This window comes from Euleptes europaea, chromosome 3 (genome assembly GCF_029931775.1).
Source record: "Euleptes europaea isolate rEulEur1 chromosome 3, rEulEur1.hap1, whole genome shotgun sequence".
Classification (NCBI taxonomy): domain Eukaryota; kingdom Metazoa; phylum Chordata; class Lepidosauria; order Squamata; family Sphaerodactylidae; genus Euleptes; species Euleptes europaea.
In genome coordinates this window covers 5,174,813-5,185,229 of record NC_079314.1, presented here as the reverse complement: position 1 = coordinate 5,185,229, position 10,417 = coordinate 5,174,813, and positions in this window count along the sequence as shown.

Below are 10,417 nucleotides of genomic sequence, written 5' to 3'. Positions count from 1 at the left end.
TTGGAAGGTTAGTGGGGAGGGTACTGGGTGGGGACTGGGGGGTGAATTTGCAGGTTCAGATCCCTACTCAGCCATGAAGCTCAGGGGATGCCCTTGGCTGGTGAGTCATCCTTCCTTAGCTTGACCTACCTCACAGGGTTGTTGTATGCCAAGGTGACCTCTTTGGGTGATGGGCAGCAGACAGGGATGCTCAGCTGTTGACCTACCGAGACAAGGGCCACGTGGCTGGGACTGCCGGGAGCAGAGCAACCTCATGTGTGGCCAAAGGCAAAGGGATGAAGCCCCACACAGCTGATGAGCAGTGTTCAGCTGGGGAGGGGCAAGGACTCACACATTATGACTTGGGTTGCCAAGCTCCAGGTGGTGGCTGGAGATCTCCTGCTATTACAACTGATCTCCAGGCAACAGAGATCAGTTCCCTTGGAGAAAATGGCCGCTTTTGGAAGGTGGATTCTATGGCATTGAAGTCCCTCCCCTCTCCAAACCCCACCCTCCTCAGGCTCCCCCCCCCCAAATCAATGCGGAGCTGGCAACCCTAATTATGACCCACGGTAGCCTCTGCCTCAGTTCCCACCTGGGCTATGGTGGTGATTCTACCGGCCTACCTTGCAAGGCCATCTTGCGCACACCCGGCCAAATGGACATTAAGAGCGTCAGCACTTTCCTATGGTATTATTGTGAGCACAGGCTGTGGGCTGTTCAGGAAAGCATTCTGAACATGCTCAGAAGCCCTCTTTTTGGCTATTTATAGGCCCGCTGTCCCACACAGGTGGGAAGCATGAGCCCTAACGACACCCCCACACACACACCTGGGGGGTTAGCAAAGACAGGCGCTCCACCTTATCCTCTGCTTTCGGACAATGGAGGATGCAGCTTTGGGGATAATCGTCTGCTTGCGCTTTCAGGTGATGCTGTGAGCCAAGGGGGGGGGGAGTATTAAGGAGGCAGGATTGTCTGATGGAAAAAGAAAGGATTATGCCCCAAACTCAGCTGAATGTATTAAAAAACAAGGTATGCAGAGGTTGCCTGTTTGAGTCACTCAGGGAGAGGGGGAATTATTTAAAATAAAATGAATCTTTGCTCCCTCATTCACAGAGAGGGGTGCCAATCTCCGGGTGGGGGGGGTGTCTGGTGATTTCTTGGAATTACATCTGATCCCCAGACTACCGAGATCAATTCCCCTGGAGGAAACGGCTGCTTTGAAGGGTGGACTCTATGGCAATATACTCTGCTGAGGTCTCTCCCTTCCCCAAACTCTGCCATTCCCCAAGACCTCCAACTGGGAGCTAGCAAACCTACCCAGGTGGGCTTCCAGAGTGGATCACAAATCTGCAAAGCCTCACTAGAGAAGCGTGGAGTTTCCCCACCCAACCACCGACTCTGGAGGGTCTCCCGTGCGGTCCCTATGGGCAAAGGCAAGGAGGCTTTGCAGACTGGAGTGGCTGATCTGCTCCCACCACCACCACCTGAGAGATGCAGCCCAGGATCCTTAAAACGTTGCTTTTGTGTAAATCCACTTTACAAAAATGAAAGACACATGCCTGGAACCCAGCAAGGAATGTTTTTTTTTTCCTTTCTAATCCTATTTATCACATTTATAGGGAGCTCAGGGTGCTTCTCTCTGTTTTTCTTTTCCTATTTTATCCTCATACACACCCTGCGAAGTAGGTTAGGCAGCACAGAAGCACTGGCCCAAGACCACCCAGACAGTTTCATGGCCTGATGGGGATTAGAACCCAGTCAAAGCTCTAACCATTGTACCACCCTGGCTCTCGTGAAATCCCAGTCGATTCCTCAAAACTTCCTTACGAGGTATTCTTCACGGAGATTTGCTGCTGAGTCAAATTTTGGTTATTCACTGCAGATCCGTGTTTCCCCCCCCTGAGCAAAATAAGCCGCAAAGGTTAAAAGAGAGGCAATCCAAACCACTTTTGAGACTATCTTTCCTGTGGACGCGTGTTTTGTTGCGTGGATGCCCATGAAAAAATGTTTGCTTTGCTCCCCGGGACGTCTCCTTTCTCCTTCCCCAAGAACGGTGATTGGCTGGGGGAGTTCTGCGCTCGGACAAGAATACCGCCCCTTTGGCTGGCTGCCTGCTTGCCTAGAATCCTGCACTTCTCTCCCTCCGTCCCCGGACACCTTCCCCGCCCCTCGCCCGGGATGGGTCTTGGAGCTGGGCCCACACCTCCAAGCCCAGGGGGACGTCAGAAGGACGATTCCAGGGGGAGACCGGCGGGGCCACGCCATGTGCTCCTCGTGCGCTGGGGGTGGTGGTGGCAGCAGCTCAGTCTAGGGCAGCTGGACCCATGGGGGGGGATGTTCAAGGGAAGGGGCTGTTGGCCCCTCTGCCCCAGAGGGGAGGGGGATTTTTGAGAAATCGGATGGGGAAAATGTGCATCCTGAGAGCGGAAAACCCAAGGCAAAACTCCCTCCTATCACTCTTCTGAAGAGGGGCGGGCAGCCTGCTCTTATCTCCCTCCTCTCTCTCGATGCACTGTGGCCGGATCATGGCCGGCGCGCAAGCCAGGGGCCTTCTTTCCTCTCCCCCCCCCCCACCATTCCCACTTTTAGCTAAACACTTCTCTGGGCACATGGATTCCCTGCCCCCCACAATCCTGTCTATCATTAAAGGGCAATGGGTTCCACACCTATAGAAAATAGAGGGAAGCTTTGAGGAAAGCGCTGCCTTCCCCCCCCCCCCCAATTTGGAATCTGACTGTTCCAAAAGCAGAACAGAGCGAGGGTGGAAGAAAAAATGGAGGAGACCAGAGGGACTGGGGCTTGTTTTTTGCGCTGGGGCTGGTGAACTGCACGACGTAATCTGCTGGGCGGAGTTGGGGCGGAGCTGGGGGCAGGCATAAACAATGAGCCTGTTGGAAGGGGAGGCCTCCTGCAAAAGGGACAGACCAAACCGTTGTCAAATACAGTGCACTTTGTTCCCATGAAAAACCAAAACTACAGATAATTGACGGGGATAAATCGCGGCCATGAAAAGAACGTTTAAATTGTCTGTGTTTTTAGTGCGTGGCAAAACAGAAGCAAAATCTACCGTGAAAAATGCCCCTACAAGTTCTCGGAGACTCCGGCTGTCCAACTTCCGTTGCCCCCCTTTTCCCTTCCGTGGATCCTCAGCAGCTCTCCACCCCCTGTTCTTCCTGGACCATCTTTAGACCTCATCAGGCAGGTTTGTGAGAAACTTTTTCTTCTGGTTAAGTCATTTGGGTCTGCACACCAGGGAAGCCCCCCAATAGGCAGAAGCCCCTCCTCTGGTGTGTAGGTGGCCCTATTTGTGATCTGCACAGGGACTTGGCTGTTAGATACCATGATCAAATGCCTGCATTCTGGTAAACATGCCCAAATGCAAAAAAATTACAATGTGTTCATGGTTGTCTGGCGGCATAGGTCCTTTTACGATCTTTATCATTGGCCACCCCCCAAGCTGGTCTGCAGCCTCTTCTGCTCCCCCAAGAAGAAAGAGCTATAAGGAAATGGGCCGCATAACCCTCTGCCACAGACTCCCCCTGCCCCCTGCCCCCGACAACTATTACTCCACACCACTCTCTCTCTCTCTTTCTCTTTCTCTCCCCGTGTCCTTTACTCCCCCAGTTATTGCTCACCTTCACTCGCCCTGGAGGGTGATTCCACCCATTTTCCTTGGTCAGCCTTCCAGGATTTCCATGGAGGTGATTCCTCCATCTTTCTTTCCAGGCAGGCTTGAGCTTCTCTGCTTTGTCCCCACCACCACCACCAAAATGAAGCTTAAGAAGGTAACCGCATTTGCAAAATAAATAGATACATGCATGTAAATTTAGCCATTCCTACGCTTTGGGGCCTAGTGGTTGTCAGAGGTTGCCTTTTGATTCTTCACTGAATGCCTCTTGATCCCTTTCCTAGCCATTCTTGGGCTGGCCCGTACAAGCGGTCAGGCTCTTGACATGAGTTAGGCCAGTTTTTACATATTTGCTCTGCTGTTCCCACTCCCTGTTCCCTTCCCCCCTCCCTTTGCCTTGGCCTTGAGCGGCTAACAAGCAGTACTGTGTTTAGGTTCCTTCTCCCTCCTTCCTGCCAGGCACCGTTATCTATCCCTTTCCCAGGCCATTTGAAACTGCACCTGTGATGTAATAATGCTTTAAGTTATGCCTTGTAGTCTGGCTCGTCATTAGCAGCTTTGAACCTGCAAGTTGCCTTAGCTGTACCTGTTGCTTCTTCAATAAAGTTTACCTGCTTCTGACTTGCCAGTCTGAGCGAGTGGCTTTTTGGGAATTGCCCCAGGTTGGCTGGAGAACCTGACAGTGGTAGGTTGACGTGGGGGTGGAAGGATGGAGGGATGGAGGAGGGGGAGCGAGAAAGAGAAATCCAACTCATTGTCAGGAGCAGGCCATGAGGATGGTATGCGGTAGTGCGATTGTGCTGCTTCCCGGTGCTGTTGTGCTATTCTGTCCAAGGCCAGTCTATGCCCCATGTTTAGTCTTCATAGATTCCCATACTGTGGGAATCGCTAAGTACTCCTTCCTGCCTCCTGGAGGGGGGGTTGCCTGGGTAACTGGTTATCTCCTTTTGCTCTTCCATATATGCTGTGTACCTTGCCTTTGACCCTTACTAGTGTCCTTTTGAATATGGCTTCTGAAACCTGTCGATTCTACCCAATAAAACTGCTTTTGTGGATTGGTTGTCTGATGAAGTCTGTTTAATGGTGCCGCAGGACTAGAGCTTACATTAGGACACTAGTCCTATCCTTACTTCCTGTCCTTGGCTGGAGCCCTGGAGGGTTCGCCTGGACACTTGTCTCCTTGGCTTGGGGCTCAGGACAAGCTCCCCGAGGACCCTGACTTTCTGCGCGCCATCTTGGAGGAGGCGCAGTGGACTTACGCTGAGTCCACCCGGCTGGTTGGGCTGGTGATTGATCAGTGGCGTTGCCTGGCAGCAGCAACCCCCTAGAGGACTCAGGACGCTGATATGCGTGCCCACAACGACCTTTTGGGACTGGATACTTTGCTGGAGGAGTCCCAGTTAGCGCAGGAGGACTTTGCTCTGCTAACTCTGTTATTGGCTGAGCTTACACTCTGCGGGACACAACAGGAGTCGGCGGCCCCAAGCCAGGGGCTCGAGTTCTGTTTCCCAATGGCGGGGGCCCGGGAGGGAGACGTTCCGCAAACTGTTCCAGATCCCACCCTATGCCGCCGGGAAGCACAGAGCGCTGCTGCCAGGACAGTCCTGGTCTTCATGGACTTACCGCCAACCACAGCAACGGTGGCTGATGTTGAGAAGGTACTAAAACCTGAGTTCAGTCCTTCCTCTGCGGATCTTGCTCAACAGCTCAACCGCTGTTGGGCCAACACAAGGAGATCCAAATGCTCTTAGAACAAGCGGCCAAATCAATTGTGATGGCCACCGCGGTCGCCAAACTCGAGGCGGACCAAGCGCTCACTGACCAGAGGCGGGGGGAGGAGCAACTGTTGGTGGATGCGACCGCCACTCGGGCGCAAGCGACAGCAGGAACTGGAGCGCAGTCGAAAGTTACCGGGGGAGTGGACTGGTCCTTTCCCTCCTTTTCTTCGGGCATTACTTCAGAGCAGCGTTGCATCCTGAGATTCTAAACTGGGCATACATGCAGCGAGACCCAGCCACCTTGGAAGAGTGGATTTTACTGGCGGAGGAAGTGGAAAGCTGCCGCCAGTTTATTTCCCTTGCCTGACGGCAGGCCAGGGAAGGGGGAAGCCAGAAAAACCCTCCCAAACCTGCCACTCCTCAGGCCCCGCGGAGGCAGGCTCTACCTCCGCAAGACCAAGCGTTGCAGTTTCAAAGGAGAGCCTGCCTCGTTTGCGGTGCCATGGGTCACTTCGCTGCCACTTGTCCATCACATCCAGGACTGCCGAGTCCCACTCCCCAGCCATAGGGGACCCTTCACGGGAGAGGACACGCTCGGGGGAGGGGTACTGCAGCCGAGCGGGGCATCGCTCCAAGACGAAAAGAACCCCTAGCTCTGCATGCCGGAGAAGTGACGACGGACCTTTCACCAGCGGACCCGTCGGGGTCCAGGATTACAGTTACTACTCCTGGGGAGAGTAGCTCAGCGTCTTCAGAGGAGGGTGACCACTGGAATTCCCCAGCCCTTAACTTGGAGTCTCCCCTCGAACAGCCCAAAAACAGACTGGGTCTGCGGTAGAGGGAGCGATACCGCAGACCTCCTCAGGTGTTCCTGCGAAACCCGAGGCTCCTGTCATGGTGAGTGAAGTAGAAGAGACTGTGTATGTAGATGTGATATTACGACATTATAGAAAAAGTCCTCAATTACAAGTTAAAGCCTTAATAGACTCAGGGTGTGCCCGCTCGTTAATTAACGAAACCACCTTTAAGGCACTCCAAGTGAAGTCAGTCCCTTTATTGACACCTGTTCACTTTGCTCAAATGGGTGGCAGTGATTTCAGGGGGGGCAGTCGAACGTCGCACTGGGAATTGGCCACCATTGGGAACAAATCAACTTCACTATTGTGCCCAATGTTCGATATGCTGTGGTGTTAGGAGCAAATTGGCTCAAAGGACACAGCCCCACCATAGACTGGGAAGTTGAGACTTTAATGTTCAATAGCCTGCTATGTGAGTTACATATGAAGTGGCCGTTAAAACTGTAATCAAACCAACTCCTGCCCTGGCCTCGAATACCTCCAGTCCGACCCAATTGCCACCCGACTATCAGGACTTTGCAGACATATTTAATGTGCAGGAGTGTGATGTGTTACCCCCACCACCACCGCCGGACAGACTGTGCTATTGAGGTGGTGGGGGATGGAAAACTGCCAAAGAGTAAGATCTACCCAATGAGTCCTACGGAACGGACGGTGCTCCGTGAATTCTTAGACAAGAACTTGGCTCACGGTTTAATCCGACCCTCCACCGCACCCTATTCGGCACCGGCTTTCTTCGTGCGTAAGAAAACAGGAGATTTGCGTTTGTGTATTGACTTTCGAAAACTCAATGCTGTTACTCAAACAAATGCTTATCCCATCCCCCTCATTTCTGATCTCTTGGGACAATTGAAGGAGAGACACATTTTCACCAAATTGGACTTAGTCGAGGCTTATTACAGAGTCAGAATCCGGGAGGGGGATGAATCTCTGACAGCCTTTTCCAGTTGCTTTGGGATGTTCGAATTTATAGTGATGCCTTTTGGATTAAAAGGGGCCCCGAGGGTCTTCATGAAACTCACTAATGAGATCCTCCATGATCTACTGTTCAAAGGAGTGGTGGTTGATTTAGATGACATTCTCATTTAAAACCATGGATGAGCATGTTGCCTTGGTTCAAGAGGTGTTGCAACGTCTCAGAGACAATCAGCTGTATGCTAAAGTGTCTAAATGCGAGTTCCATAAGAAGCAATTGACTTTCCTAGGATATATTATCTCACACCAGGGACTGACTATGGATCCTGAAAAGGTGCAAGTGGTGCTCAGTTGAGAACCACCCTCTACTCGTAAACAGGTCCAAAGATTTCTTGTGTTCGCAAATTTTTACAGGGCGTTCCTCCCACATTTCGCTCAGATTGCGGTACCCATCATGAACCTCCTTAAGACTAAGGGAAAAGGGAATACCGCCACCTTACCCAATGCCCGGGTGGAGTGGACAAGTGTCAAGCCGCCTTCGATAGTCTTAAACAGCTTTTTACATCCGAGCCTGTTTTGCAGCACCCAGACTGCAATCAACCATTCATAGTGCACGTAGACACTTCCGATGTAGCTATGGGGGGTGCGCCCCTGCAGCAGCGGGAGGATGGACACCTGCATCCGTGTGCTTATTTTTCTAAAAAGTTCACTCAATCCGAACTCAATTGGGCCATTTGGGAAAAGGAAGCTGCCGTGGTAAAGCATGCCCTGACAGTGTGGAGGCAGTTTTTAGAAGGTTCCAAGGTGCCTTTTGAAGTGTGGTCCGATCACAAAAACCTAGAGACCTTAACGGGGGCTCGCAAGCTGTCCGCGAAGCACGTGCACTGTGCGGACTTCTTTGCCCAATTTCGATTCGTTCTGAAATATGTACCAGGGAAGCAAAACCTTCTGGCTGACGCTTTATCCAGACTTCCCCAATATCCCACCAAGGTTGATCAGCCCACAAAGTCGCTCTTCACCCCTGCCCGACGTCTATTGCCCACTTTGGCCATACAAACCCGTTCTCAGACCCGATCCCCACCACCGATCCCCGCTTTTGGTGGGAGGGGAAGCCCCACACCCGGCTGAGCCAGCAGCACCACCCACCTCACTTCCTCCTCCCCCTGAGCCACTGACAGCCACGGTTCCCGAGGTGCGGGGACCCGAGCGCCCCGTTCAGTCACTCCCTGCACCTGTGTCGGCTCCGTCCCTGGTCAAGCTGCCCGCCAGCACAACTTCGGAGGGGGTGGAAGGACTGACTGATTCCTTTAAGGAGACCCTCCTCCGCAGTTATCAAGTGGAACTTTCCTCGCAGGCTCTTCCAGCTACTCTAATTAAACGCGGGGAGTTTTGGTACAAAGATTCTAAATTGTATGTTCCAGAAGTGTTGCGGGGGGAGGTTTTGGGTTTGGTTCATGGTGCCAAGACCGCCGGACATTTCGGTTTTCTCAAGTCATTGCATTTTTCTATGGAGACAGTTCTGGTGGGCGGGCATGCAGTCAGATGTGGACTCCTTCATCCGCAGCTGCCCCATATGTGAAGCAGCCAAACAATCTCAGGGCAAGCCGCCCGGACTTTTACAACCATTAGAGACTCCCTTGAAACCATGGGAAGTAATTGCAATGGACTTAATGATGGACCTACCCCCTAGTGGGGGAAAGACAGTTCTTTGGGTGATTACTGATCTGTTTTCGAAACAGGTGCATCTTGTACCCTGTGCAGGTATCCCTTCTGCCCCCAAATTGGCCTGCCTCTTTGTGTCACATGTCTTCCGTCTCCATTCCTTTCCGCGCAAAATAGTCATGGACAGGGGTTCAAATTTCGTGGCCAAATTTTGGAAGGCTTTTCTCAGATTAGTCAGAGTAGAACAAGGACTGTCTAGTGCTTTCCATCCCCAAATGGATGGTCAAACCGAATGGGTGAATGTGGTGTTAGAATTCTATTTACGCTGTTACGTTAATTACCATCAAGATGATTGGGTAGACCTGTTGCCTTTTGCTGAATATGCTTATAATAATGTGGTTCACCAATCCACAGGGTTCAGTCTTTCCATGTTGTCCATGGTAAAGAGTTTGGCCCCGCTGGTCATGTTGATATTTCTGAGGAGGAGGGGGGAGCTGACATGGCCGGATGGGTCTGTTCAATTCAAACAGCCTGGCCATGGCTGGTTAAAAATCTGGAGCGAGCCAAACGGCGTTACAAGGCTCAGGCTGACAAACATTGTTCCCCCGGTAAGGAATGCAAAGTGGGGGACCTTGTCTATCTGTCCACCAAGAACCTACGATCCACCCGCCCATGCGACAAACTCAGTGCCAAGTATGTGGGTCCGTTCCCCATTTCCCGGATTATTAATCCAGTGGCTGTGGAACTCTCCTTGCCCAAGGCTCTACGAAGAATTCGTTCTGTGTTCCATGTCAGTCTTTTAAAACCGTATGTTCCTTCCCAAAAATTGCATCCTGAGCCACAACCCAAAGTGCCTGAAATGGTGGTGGTGGGGGGAGCATTTTGAAGTAGCTAAAATACTGGATTCTCGCATTCGCTATGGTTCCCTTCAGTACCTGGTCCGCTGGAAACATTTTAGTCCTGCCCAGGATGAATGGGTTCAAGCCTGTGATGTCTCCGCCCCCCGCTTAATACAAGAATTCCATGCAGCCTACCCTCACAAACCCACAGTGGGAGAGTGAAGGAGGGTCTTTAGGGGGGCAGAATGTAAGGAACAGGCCATGAGGATGGTATGCAGTAGTGCGATTGTGCTGCTTCCCGGTGCTGTTGTGCTATTCTGTCCAAGGCCAGTCTATGCCCCGTGTTTAGTCTTCATAGATTCCCATACTGTGGGAATTGCCAAGTACTCCTTCCTGCCTCCTGGAGTGGGGCGGGGGGTTGCCTGGGTAACCGGTTATCTCCTTTTGCTCTTCCATATATGCTGTATATCTTGCCTTTGATCCTTACTAGTGTCCTTTTGAATATGGCTTCTGAAACCTGTCGATTCTACCCAATAAAACTGCTTTAGTGGATTGGTTGTCTGCTGAAGTCTGTTTAATGGTGCCGCAGGACTAGAGCTTACACTCATGCAAGCTATTTACACACACAAGCAGTGTAGACTGGCACTGGTGTGAAACTGCAGCTCCTCTTTTGTGAACTGGCCAAAATCACACTATGTTGTGGCTTTCTGGATCATCGAGAAGAGGAACTGGTTGTGCTTAAGACCCCCATCCTTCTTTACTTGGAAGTAAGCCCCACTGAGTTGCAACAAGACCCACTTGTAAGTAATAGGATGG